Genomic DNA, 13,971 nt, shown 5'->3' on the forward strand with positions numbered 1-13,971 from the left:
TGTCACAGTGACATAACTTATATCTATAGTAATAATACAGGGATATGATTGGGGAGGCGAGGGGATATGGGAGTGTCTCAGTGACGTCACATATCTATTGAAATAATACAGGAACATGACTGGGGAGGTGAGGGGATCTGGGAGTGTCACAGTGACATCACTTATATCTATAATAATATTACATGGACATGACTGGGGAGGTGAGGGGATCTGGAAGGCTCCTATCCTTGCGATTCTGGTCTCTAGGATGCACCCAGTCAGACATATTTCAGAAACATTCCATAGAAGTTTGTATATCAGCTGTGTACATTCGGATGTAGCTAAGTAATATTAGGTTTGACTACCAGCCATGTGGCGACAGCACGCACCCGCTTGTTGGGGCTCATTCAGATCTGATTGCTGGGCTGCATATTTTGCTGTTCTGCGATCATATAGTCACCACCATATAGTGTATTTTTGCCGTGCAAGTGTGCGATCACGTGTAGCTGAGCTGCTGAAAATAAATTTGCAGTCTGTGCGCAGCCCAGGACTTACTCTTCCAGTTAAATTGAATCCTGCTGATCGTGGCCGGAGCTGACGTCAGACACCCTCCCTGAAAACGCTTGAGCCCGCCTGCGTTGTTCCGGACATTCCCTGTAAACGTCAGTTGCCACCCACAAACGGCCTCTTCCTGTCAATCACCTTGCGTACGCCTGTGCGAATGGATCCTTTGCACCATTCCGTCGCTGACCGCCTCTGCCCGTTGAAGCTGTCCGACGCGCCTGCGCATTGCGGTGCATGCGCAGTTTTTATATGATTGGCCGCTGTGCGAAAACACACAGCAGCGATCAGATCTGAATGACCCCCCAATATTTCCTTTCCGTAGCGGAGTGCGACGACAGCACGCACCCGTTACCCATGTTGTTCAGGGAGCTACGCTGGGAGTGTTACTACACCGTATCGGTGTGCAGCGGACAGCGTGCCCCGCTCCGGCTACAAGCAGCCACACCCTTAGCAAGCAGCATGCGGCAACAGCTCGCACCTGCTTGTAAGTCAGCCGGGAGGGAGAACGGAAGAAGCGGTTTGTGACGTATTAACGCTGCACCCGCTGTAAACCTGTCTAGCTGAAATCAACACTATAGCTGTGCTTTATGTATCGGCCCCGCCTCTTTGCCAGTGGAGGGTATCAGGCACCACTTTAACAGCACTGGTTTCGGAGGGACAAACCTATGTCTGCCCTTTTAACAAACTCCAGGGTTCCTGCTAAAGGTTCCCTGGATTAATACTTACCAATGTCGACTTCAGCCAGCTAGCCGGCGTTTGGCTGCAGTGACTCAAGACCACAGCTACATGCAATTGTGTCAAGGCTCCCTGGGACACAGGTCCTGGCAGCCGGGGACCTGGACGCCAAGCTCAGGAGGTGGGAACAGGTCCCCCCAGTAGCTCCCACGAAGCAGGAAGCCAGGGCCCAACTGGCTGCCTGAAAATAACAAAGACCTAATTAAAATAATTAAAAATCTCTGGAGCCCTCCAGAGTAGTGACCGGCTCTGAGGGCACTTTTTTCTAAACTGAGCTACGGGAAGGGGCATAGAGAGGAGGGTACTCTTTATCTTGGAATCTTCTCTTATAGACCTCCAGTTGGTCTTCACAGTCCTTGGTCCTTGTACAATTCCTCTTAATCCTGGAGAACTGTGAGGCCGGTATATTATTTTTCCATTTTTCTAGATGATTACTTTGGAAATGCAAGTAACTGTTCATGTCGACCTCTTTAATGAAATTCTTAGTGGTAACGCCTCCAGATTCCCCGGTTAAAATCAAGTCCAGGTATTCAACCGACCTAGTATTAGTAGTTGAGGTAAAAACCAAGTTCATATAGTTGTTTCCCAGCATCGTTAAAAACTCATTAAAAGATTCAATGGTGCCGTCCCAGATGATTAAAATATTGTCGATATAACGTTTATAAAAGACCACTTTCTCCTTAAAAGCACTGGAACTGTAGACATGAGTTTTTTCCCAGCATCCCATAAAAAGATTCGCAAAGCTTGGGGAAAAAATAGTCCCCATAGCTGTGCCACAGCATTGTAAGTAAAACTGATTTAAAAACTTAAAATAGTTGTGGCTGAGGATAAAATGCATAAGATCACAAATAAAATTTAGGTGGATGGGAGTCAGAGATGGATCATTATCTAGATATTCTCTACATGCAGCAATGCCTTTTGAGTGTTCGATGCATGTGTATAAGGATTGGACATCCACAGTCGCCCAGATGTACGTGTCCTTCCATTCCACTGTTCTTAGTATGTTGAGTACTGATGTCGTATCCTTAAGGTACGATGGCAGGTCTTTCACATAATTCTTTAAAAACGTGTCCACATATTCTGATAGATTGGAAGTCAGTGAGCCTATACCTGCCACTATTGGTCTACCGGGCGGGTTAGTCAGGGATTTATGTATTTTGGGTAGAAAGTAAAAAATGGGGGTGATGGGATTGGATTGCATGAGGTATTGGTATTCTTCCTTCGTTACCACGTTATTTCGTAGGCCATGTAAAAGTATGGTCCTCAACTCTTCCACAAAAGGTTCCTTTGGATCATCCTTGAGTGGTGTGTAAGAGTTTCTATCTCCCAGCAGTCTTAGTGCCTCCTTTGTATAGAGGTCATAGTCCATTATAACCAATCCCCCCCCCCTTTGTCAGCTTGCTTGATGATTATATTTTTATTTCTTTGTAGCTTCTTCAAGGCTTCGTATTCACAGTTCTTCATATTCTTTTCCTTGGGCGGTTTCATTTCAGTGTCACATAGGTCTTTCTTTACCATGTCATAAAAAATGCTGACATTGCTCCCCTTTGACTCCAATGGATAATACTTTGATTTGGGTTTTAAGCCCGATTTTGATTTTGCCTCGTAATTGCTTATTACGGCATCCTCTTTCCTCAAAAAATGTCTCTTTAAAGTCGGTTTTCTCACAAACTTCTTCAAGTCAATAAAGGTCTCAAATTTGTTTAAACTACTTGTCGGTGCAAATGACAAACCTTTGCTAAGGAGTTTAGTCTCTGAATCTGTTAAAATGTGCTTTGATAAGTTGAAGATACCCTTGTCCTGTGGTTTAATTAATGTAGATTCCTTCTTTTTTGGTCTCTCCCTCCTACCGCCCTGTTTTCCTCTTCTTCTAAATGTCTTTTCTTCATGGGGGATGGCTGCCTGAAAATAACAAAGACCTAATTAAAAAAATTAAAAATCTCTGGAGCACTCCAGAGTAGTGACCGGCTCTGAGGGCACTTTTTTCTAAACTGAGCTACGGGAAGGGGCATAGAGAGGAGGAGCCATACACACTTATATACGTTTTTAAAGTGCACTGGCTCCAAGGACCCCATCTATACCCCAACGTAATCTGAATCCCGGTGTCCCCTATGGATGATTGAGAAATTAGGTTTGACCACCAGCCTCTGTGGGATCCTTTTTAGTAGCAGTAGTTTTACAGGCTTACAACCTGCAGCTCCGTCTCCCTTATAAATTAGTGTGTGTGTGTGTGTGTGTGTGTGTGTGTATATATATATATATATATATATATATATATATATATATATATATATATATGTATAATATAATGTGTTTATTTTTTTGAACAATTAATAAATAAAAGTTATGGTAGAACCTACCTTTGTTTTCTCTTTTTCTTCTAAGTCCGTAGGTTCCACAGGGATACCATGGGGTTGTAGGAGGTAGAGGACTGCTGACCAAACAGTTACAGCTTTATGCTCTCAGGATGCACTGGTCCCTCTCCCAGCCAGAGGTCTAGTCAGTATTGGAGGTAGAGGAGAAGGAAGAATGGCACACTTAAGAAACACACTCACAGTAGAGGAGAACATAGCGACCAAAAAAAATACCCATAGAAGCTAGGTGTGTCAGGGTTGATGCCCTGTGGACCTATGGACTTTGAAGAAAAAGAGTTACCAAAGGTAGGTTCTACCATATCTCTTATTTTCTTCTTCGGGGTCCATATGGACCCACGGGGATACCATGGGGATGTCTCAAAGCTGTTTCCCCTAAGGGTGGGGATGTGGCTGAGCATGAAAAACTTGTCGCCCAAAGGCAGCATCCTGAGGGGCGACTGTATCAAAAGAGTAGAACCTGAGAAAGGTGGAGAGAAGACCACGTGGATGCTCTGCACAACTGTTCGGCAGATGCTCCACGACTAGCCGCCCACGAAGTCCCCACAGACCGAGTGGAATGAGCCTTGAGCACAATAGGAACAGGGAGATCCGCTTCCATGTATGTCAAAGTCTGCTTGTTAGCAGGTCAACCTTTCCTGTGAAAACTGTACAAAACAAAAAGAGCTTCAGATTTACGGATAGACTTAGTTAGTTCCACATAAATCTGAACTGTTTGCACTACATCCAACAATACATCACTTGTGGAAGGGTTTGGAGTTTGAAATGCTAGAGCTACAATCTTTTCATTGATATGAAATTTGGAGACCACCTTAGGAAGGTATCCAGACCTAGTCCTGAGGACAGCTCTGGATGAAAAATCAAAAAAGGAGAAAGACACGAAAGTGCTGCTAAGTCTGTGAGCAGAGGCAATAGAAGGAAGAGAGTCTTTCCCATCAGTCACTTTAAGTCCACAGAGTCCAATGGTTCAAATGGATCTGCTTGTAACACCTGTAGAAACAAAGATACGTCCCATGAAGCCACTGGAGGGACAAACGGAGGTTGAATGTGGAGGAACCCCTGAAAATTCTGATATCTGGTAGGGAAGCAGTCTTTTGCTGGAACCATATGGACAGGGCAGATACATGTACCCTGAGGGATGTTAGGTGAAGACCAAAGTCCAGTCCTGCTTGAAGGAAGGCAAGAACCCTTGCAACTCTGAAAGTAGGAGGATTGTAGCTCCTGGGTGAGCACCACTGTAGTAGAAGTAGGTGTGCCAAATCATGTAATAGATCCTTGCTGAAGCAGGCTTATAGGCTTTAAGCATTGTCTGAACAACCACACTCGAGAAGCCCCTATACTTTAAAAAGGATGTCTCAAGAGCCACGCTATCAAAGACAGCTGAGCCAGGTTTTGGTGTAGACATGGACCCTGCGTTAACAGATCTTGCCATAGAGGAAGTCTGAGAGGAGTGTCGATTGACAGACCCTGCAGGTCTGCGAACCAAGGACGCCTTGGCCAGACTGAAGCTATGAGGAGCATGGTGCCTCCTTCCTACTTGAAATTGTGAAGCACTTTCGGAAGGAGTGGGATTCGAGGGAAGATGTATGCCAGACCGAATTTCCACCATATCGCCAGAGCATCCACAAAGGTGGCTGCGGGATTCCTGATCCTGGACCTGTATACTGGAAGTTTGTGGTTGTGGCTAGATGCCATGAGATCCACCTCTGGTAGGCCCCACTTGTCCACTAGATTCTGAAAGACTTCTGGATGTCCTGTCTGCTCAGGAAGTCTGCTTCCCAGTTGATGAGTCCTGGGATGAACACTGCTGGTGATGGATAGCAAACCTAAGGTAAGGCTGATGGTTGGCATTGATAGGTACATGCATGTATGCATCCTGAATTTCCAGGGAAGCCATAAAGTCCCCAGGTTCCAATGCCAGGACACTAAAATGGAGAGTTTCCATGCAAAACTTGGGCACTCATATAAATTTGTTGAGAGCCTTGAGGTTGAGTATGGGTCGAAAGAGCCCTTTTGTTTTGCAGACTGGCAACAGTGTGGAGTAAAAACCTGTCCGTTGTTGTAGTGGGTGCACTGGCATTATAACTCTTGTTTGTAAAAGGGCATGAATGGCCTGTTGCAGAGCCAAAGCCTTGATGGGATTTGTTGGAAGACCCGTACAGAAGAACTGTTGAGGAGGGTATCGCTGTTAAGAGAAAGCGTATCCATGGGAGACCACTTCTTGTACCCAGGCGTCTGTGGTATTCTGATGCCAGGTATCTGCAAACTGAAGACGTTATCCTCCCACCCTGGGATCCCCCAGGGGGAGGCCCGTCATGTCAGGCAGAGGACATATCCTATGTCTGTGCTCCCTTTGCAGCTGACTGTATGGCAGTCCATGGCTGCTCGGAGCGAGGCTTGGACTTAAAAGAGCTGGTCTGTTTATGAAAGGACTGACCCCTAGCCTTCCGCTGAGGAAAAGGCTGATGTCCTGGGCCTTGGGGCAGCAGCTGAAGGTAGCCTATGAAGCTGACACAGTGAAGACTTTCTTGTCCAACTCAGCGCCCAAAAAATATCTCCTGTGGAAGTAATAGATTCAAGTGCCTTTTTAGACTCAGAATCTGCTCTCCAGGAACAGAGCCAGAGTCTCCGATGAGCTGCCACTGATGATGCAAACACTTTAGAAGCCAGAACACCTGTATCCAGGGCTGCTTCACCCAGGTAAGAGGACGCTTCCTTAATATGTGAGATGTGTGTCACCTGTTCTCTGGAAGCATCTGAAGGAAGGTTATGCTCGAGAGCACTTGTCCAGGCATCAATAACTCAATGGCTACTCAAGCCAAAGCCTACGCTGGGCGTGTAATGGCACCTGCATGCAAAAAAATGGACTTTAAAGAAGTCTCCACTTTTCTGCCATCAGAATCCTTGAGTGAGAATGCTGTGGGAATAGGTAACGTAGAACTCCTTACCAAATGAGCCACATGCGCTTCTACTGACGGGAGAACTTCTCACATTGGGGGTCATTACGAGTTGTTCGCTCGCAAGCCGTTTTTAGCAGCATTGCACACGCTAAGCCGCCGCCTACTGGGAGTGAATCTTAGCATAGTAAAATTGCGAACGAAAGATTCGCAATATTGCGATTACACAAGTCTTAGCAGTTTCTGAGTAACTTCAACCTTACTCGGCATCTGCGATCAGTTCAGTGCTTGTCGTTCCTGGTTTGACGTCACAAACACACCCAGCGTTTGCCCAGACACTCCCCTGTTTCTCCGGCCACTCCTGCGTTTTTTCCGGAAACGGTAGCGTTTATTCCCACACGCCCATAAAACGGCCTGTTTCCGCCCAGTAACACCCATTTCCTGTCAATCACATTACGATCGCCAGAACGATGAAAATGCCATGAGTAAAATTCCTAAGTGCATAGCAAATTTACTTGGCGCAGTCGCAGTGCGGACATTGCGCATGCGCATTAAGCGGAAAATCGCTGCGCTGCGAAGATTTTTACCGAGCGAACAACTCTGAATGACCCCCATAGTACATTGCTTATTCAAAAGAGGATAAAAAGATTTAAGCCTCCTTGGTATCTGGAACCACTTAGTAGGCATAATCCAGGCTTTCTGCATCTGTTCGGTAAGATGATCCGACGGAGAAAATTCTATTTGAACAACTTTTGTAATTTAAACAGTGGAGCCTTAGGCCTAGGAGCCAGCTCCTCAATTTCCAAAATTGTTTGAACTGCCCGCACTAAGGCAGGAACATCCACTGGTGGCTCAGGAGGTGCCATTCCCAGCAGTGATTCTGTGCCTTAACCCGGGAAAGTATTGAGTAATTTATGCTGTTTGTGGGTGGGCACGCTTGACACCCCACTGCAGTTGGTACTCATGCTGTAATATTACTTTTGTGGATTTGGGTTTTATCTGCACTATTGTGGAAATTATATAGATATTTTTTAAATTAAAAAACGTACTTCACTATTATACTCTCTTTCCTTTGTATTTGGATGAGTGTGGACCAAGAGGCTCTATCAAGCTCACACAGTCATAAGGAAAAGGAGTTTATGGTGTGCTGTAAAAAATCCTATGTGAAGAAGTTTGTTACCATGAGTTCATGTGGAAATTGTCCTGGATTGGTGAAATTTTACTAAGACTGAGATAGAACATTACTTTCTTTACTATCCCAGTGGTGCGCACAATTGCAAATACTCCATTCTGCACTTTAGAACTGTGTTCCTCTTAAACCGAGGCAGACTCTAGATCTGAGGCACCTGTATCCTTCTCCTGATCAGAATCCGACATGTGTGCAGACTGTGATGAGGGAGCAGAACGTCTATGCACCTTAGCCATGACCTGTCTGTCGCCCTGTAACAATTGTCGAAAAGCAACAGAGGTTTGTGCTAAACTCTGAACAGAGTGTGGAAAAGTCTCCATCCATGGAGGCTGTAACTGGGGGGCCACAAATGTGGGTTGTAATTGCTGAAAACCCATAGTAGGAGGCAGAGTAGGAGAAGACAAACGATCTAACTGTGCCATTACCTGAGATAAGGAAGACACCCAAGGTGGTTCCTGAGCAGAAGCTGAGGTACTTTGTTGTTGTAGTGGGACATAACACTTTAAACACAGACCATCCTGCACAAAATCCTGAGGAGACAACCCAGCAAAACAGGATTTGCACATAATCGAGGTAGGAGCCCCCAGCCTACTTCCCCTTGTCTCTAGCAAACATGGTGGTAAATACATAGTAAAGCCACACAATGCAATGTGACACCTTTCCCAGACTGAGGTAGATACACTGCTATGCACCTGTTAATGAGCTAGGGAGAAAGCACAGGAGTAGATGAAGCTGACAGTTGAGAACACCGTAAATCACAGCAGCAGGTATATTCACAATTCCCACACAACGCATAAATAATTTGGCCACTAAATCACCTACGCAAGACTCAATGGCTGGTAGGATTTCATGCTGTATAAACCTGGACCCATGGAAGAGGTATACAGGGAGACCGAACCATCCTGAGACCTGCTGCAGTAGGCAACCTGAAAAAATTACCACTGAGCGTCTCACTGGGGGGAGGAGGGTCTTAAATGAGCAGCTCAAAGGCGGGAAACCTCCGTGATGGACCATGCTCTGAGCCAGGGGAGGAGATATTGGGGGAGAGCCCCGTTAACCCCAGGGTGGCTGACCTCATAAGAGAAATCCACGATGCCATTGTAATCTCTGGTGGCCCAGTGGGCATGCGGACGAACTGGGCGGCAACAGGGCCTTTGGTGGTCTCCAGAACCGGGATGCAAGTATGCAGTACAAGCCGATTTACCTGCTCCCCGGTCTGTGGCTGCAGCCTGGGCGTCTTGTAGCGGTAGTGCGCTGATGTCCGCCGAAATCCCTGGAGCATCCACACCGACATCCAAAGGGACTGCCCAGTTCAGCTTGCTTTAAACATTCTATTAAAATAAAACCCAAAGCCTGGGACTGCATAGCACACACCCTTTTCTCTAACGTCCTAAGTGGATGCTGGGACTCCGTAAGGACCATGGGGAATAGCGGCTCCGCAGGAGACAGGGCACAAAATAAAAGCTTAAGTATCAGGTGGTGTGCACTGGCTCCTCCCCCTATGACCCTCCTCCAAGCCAGTTAGATTTTTGTGCCCGGCCGAGAAGGGTGCAATCTAGGTGGCTCTCCTGAGCTGCTTAGAATAAAAGTTTAGTTAGGTTTTTTTATTTTCAGTGAGTCCTGCTGGCAACAGGCTCACTGCAGCGAGGGACTAAGGGGAGAAGAAGCGAACTCGCCTGAGTGCAGAGTGGATTGGGCTTCTTAGGCTACTGGACGTTAGCTCCAGAGGGACGATCACAGGTTCAGCCTGGATGGGTCACCGGAGCCGCGCCGCCGTCCCCCTTACAGAGCCAGAAGAGACGAAGAGGTCCGGTGAAAGCGGCGGCAGAAGACATCCTGTCTTCAAACTAAGGTAGCGCACAGCACCGCAGCTGTGCGCCATTGCTCTCAGCACACTTCACACTCCGGTCACTGAGGGTGCAGGGCGCTGGGGGGGGAGCGCCCTGAGACGCAATATAACACAAATACCTTAGCTGGCTAAAGGAATACATCACATATAGCTCCAGGGCTATATGGATGTATTTTTTCCCCTGCCATTTTACACAGAAAAAGCGGGAGAGAAGGACGTCGTGAAGGGGCGGGGCCTATCTCCTCAGCACACTGGCGCCATTTTTCCCTCACAGCTCCGCTGGAAGGACGGCTCCCTGACTCTCCCCTGCAGGCCTGCTTCTGATTCAGGGTAAAAAAGAGAAGGGGGGGCATTTTGGCAGCAGATAAAATTAAACAGCAGCTAGAAGGGATTAACACTTATATAAGGTTATCCCTGTATATATATATAGCGCTGGGTGTGTGCTGGCAGACTCTCCCTCTGTCTCTCCAAAGGGCTAAGTGGGGTCCTGTCCTCTATCAGAGCATTCCCGGTGTGTGTGCTGTGTGTCGGTACGCGTGTGTCGACATGTATGAGGAGGAAAATGAGGTGGAGGCGGAGCAGTTGCCTGGGTTGGTGATGTCACCCCCTAGGGAGTCGACACCTGACTGGATGATTGTGTTTAAGCAATTAAGTGATAATGTCAGCAATTTGCAAAAAACTGTTGACGACATGAGAAAGCCGGCTAATCAATTAGTGCCTGTTCAGGCGTCTCAGACACCGTCAGGGGCCCTAAAACGGCCGCTACCTCAGTGGGTCGACACGGATCCAGATACAGATACTGAGTCTAGTGTCGACGGTGACGAGACAAACGTAATGTCCAGTAGGGCCACACGTTACATGATCACGGCAATGAAAGAGGCTTTGAACCTTTCTGACACTACAAGTACCACAAAGGCGGGTATTATGTGGGGTGTGAAAAAACTGCCAATAGTTTTTCCTGAGTCTGATGAAATAAATGAGGTGTGTGATAAAGCGTGGGTTTCCCCCGATAAAAAACAGCTAATCTCTAATAAATTATTAGCACTATACCCTTTCCCGCCAGAGGTTAGGGCGCGGTGGGAAACACCCCCTAGGGTAGATAAGGCGCTCACACGTTTATCTAAACAAGTGGCGTTACCGTCCCCTGATACGGCCACCCTCAAAGAACCAGCTGATAGGAGGCTGGAAAATATCCTAAAAAGTATATACACACATACTGGTGTTATACTGCGGCCAGCAATCGCATCAGCCTGGATGTGCAGTGCTGGAGTCGCATGGGCGGATTCCCTGACTGAGAATATTGATACCCTGGATAGGGACAATATTTTGTTAACTATAGAGCATTTAAAGGATGCATTGCTATATATGCGTGATGCGCAAAGGGATATTTGTACCCTGGCATCAAGAGTAAGTGCAATGTCCATCTCTGCCAGAAGAGCATTATGGACGCGACAGTGGTCAGGGGATGCAGATTCCAAACGGCACATGGAAGTATTGCCGTATAAGGGGGAGGAGTTATTTGGGGCTGGTCTAACAGACCTGGTGGCCACGGCAACGGCTGGAAAATCCACCTTTTTACCCCAGGTTACTTCACATCAGAAAAAGACACAATCTTTTCAAACTCAGTCCTTTCGTTCCCATAAGTACAAGCGAGCAAAAGGCCACTCCTTTCTGCCCAAGGGCAGAGGAAGAGGAAAAAGACTGCACCATGCAGCCGCTTCCCAGGAGCAGAAGCCCTCCCCTGCTTCTGCCAAGTCTTCAGCATGACGCTGGGGCTTTACGAGCAGACTCAGACACGGTGGGGGCCCGTCTCAAGAATTTCAACGCGCAGTGGGCTCACTCGCAAGTGGATCCCTGGATTCTACAGGTAGTATCACAGGGGTACAAACTGGAATTCGAGGCGTTTCCTCCTCATCGGTTCCTGAAGTCTGCTTTACCAAAGTCTCCCTCCGAAAGGGAGGCAGTTCTGGAAGCCATTCACAAGCTGTACTCCCAGCAGGTGATAATCAAGGTACCCCTCTTACAACAGGGGAAGGGGTATTATTCCACACTATTTGTGGTACCGAAGCCGGACGGCTCGGTGAGACCAATCTTAAATCTAAAATCTTTGAACACTTACATAAAAAGGTTCAAATTCAAGATGGAATCACTCAGAGCAGTGATAGCGAACCTGGAAGAAGGGGACTATATGGTGTCTCTGGACATCAAAGATGCTTATCTTCACGTCCCAATATACCCTTCTCACCAAGGGTACCTCAGGTTTGTAGTACAAAACTGTCATTATCAGTTTCAGACGCTGCCGTTTGGATTGTCCACGGCGCCTCGGGTCTTTACCAAGGTAATGGCCGAAATGATGATTCTTCTACGAAGAAAAGGCATCTTAATTATCCCTTACTTGGACGATCTCCTGATAAGGGCAAGAACCAAGGAACAGTTAGAAGTTGGAGTGGCACTATCTCAGGTAGTGCTACGTCAGCACGGGTGGATTCTAAATATTCCAAAATCGCAGCTGATTCCAACGACACGTCTACTGTTCCTAGGAATGATTCTGGACACAGTCCAGAAGAAGGTGTTTCTCCCGGAGGAGAAGGCCAGGGAGTTATCCGAGCTAGTCAGGAACCTCCTAAAACCAGGTCAGGTCTCCGTACATCAGTGCACGAGGGTCCTGGGAAAAATGGTGGCTTCTTACGAAGCGATTCCATTTGGAAGATTCCATGCAAGAACGTTTCAATGGGATCTACTGGACAAATGGTCCGGATCGCATCTTCAGATGCATCAGCGGATAACCCTGTCAACAAGGACAAGGGTGTCTCTCCTGTGGTGGCTGCAGAGTGCTCATCTACTAGAGGGCCGCAGATTTGGCATTCAGGATTGGATCCTGGTAACCACGGATGCCAGCCTGAGAGGCTGGGGAGCAGTCACACAGGGAAGGAATTTCCAGGGCTTGTGGTCAAGCATGGAAACATCTCTTCATATAAACATTCTAGAGCTAAGGGCCATTTACAATGCCTTAAATCAAGCAAAACCTCTGCTTCAGGGTCAGGCGGTGTTGATCCAATCGGACAACATCACGTCAGTCGCCCACGTAAACAGACAGGGCGGCACGAGAAGCAGGAGGGCAATGGCAGAAACTGCAAGGATTCTTCGCTGGGCGGAAAATCATGTGATAGCACTGTCAGCAGTGTTCATTCCGGGAGTGGACAACTGGGAAGCAGACTTCCTCAGCAGACACGACCTTCACCCGGGAGAGTGGGGACTTCACCCAGAAGTCTTCCACCAAATTGTAAACCGTTGGGAAAAACCAAAGGTGGACATGATGGCGTCACGTCTAAACAAAAAACTGGACAGATATTGCGCCAGGTCAAGGGACCCTCAGGCAATAGCAGTGGATGCTCTGGTAACGCCGTGGGTGTACCAGTCAGTGTATGTGTTCCCTCCTCTGCCTCTCATACCAAAAGTATTGAGAATCATAAGAAGGAGAGGAGTAAGAACTATACTCGTGGTTCCGGATTGGCCAAGAAGGTCTTGGTACCCGGAACTTCAAGAGATGCTCACGGACGAACCGTGGCCTCTACCTCTAAGAAAGGACCTGCTACTGCAGGGGCCTTGTCTGTTCCAAGACTTACCGCGGCTGCGTTTGACGGCATGGCGGTTGAACGCCGGATCCTAAAGGAAAAGGGCATTCCAGAAGAAGTCATCCCTACCCTGGTCAAAGCCAGGAAGGAAGTAACCGCAAGACATTATCACCGCATTTGGCGTAAATATGTTGCGTGGTGTGAGGCCAAGAAGGCCCCTACAGAGGAATTTCAACTGGGTCGTTTCTTGCATTTCCTGCAAACAGGACTGTCTATGGGCCTAAAATTAGGGTCCATTAAGGTTCAAATTTCGGCCTTGTCGATATTCTTCCAGAAAGAACTGGCTTCAGTACCTGAAGTTCAGACATTTGTGAAAGGGGTGCTGCACATACAGCCTCCTTTTGTGCCTCCAGTGGCACCTTGGGATCTCAATGTTGTGTTGAGTTTTCTAAAATCACATTGGTTTGAACCATTGTCTACGGTAGATTTAAAATATCTCACGTGGAAGGTGTCGATGCTGTTAGCCTTGGCTTCAGCCAGGCGTGTGTCAGAATTGGCGGCTTTATCATGTAAAAGCCCTTACTTAATTTTTCATTCTGACAGGGCGGAATTGAGGACTCGTCCTCAATTTCTACCTAAGGTGGTTTCTGCATTTCACATGAACCAACCTATTGTGGTACCTGCGGCTACTAGGGACTTAGAGGACTCTAAGTTGCTTGACGTTGTCAGGGCCTTGAAAATATATGTTTCCAGGACGGCTGGAGTCAGAAAATCTGACTCGCTGTTTATCCTGTATGCACCCAACAAGCTG

At 47.3% G+C, this 13,971-nt stretch overlaps 1 protein-coding gene across 1 annotated transcript in view; it reads left to right on the forward strand.

The window, feature by feature from the left end:
- Window positions 1-13,971, forward strand: part of LOC135057115 (oocyte zinc finger protein XlCOF7.1-like) — a 101,646-nt gene that overhangs the window by 72,525 nt on the left and 15,150 nt on the right. The gene's annotated exons all lie outside the window — the stretch shown is intronic.

The sequence above is a fragment of the Pseudophryne corroboree genome, chromosome 3 (assembly GCF_028390025.1).
Source record: "Pseudophryne corroboree isolate aPseCor3 chromosome 3, aPseCor3.hap2, whole genome shotgun sequence".
NCBI lineage: Eukaryota > Metazoa > Chordata > Amphibia > Anura > Myobatrachidae > Pseudophryne > Pseudophryne corroboree.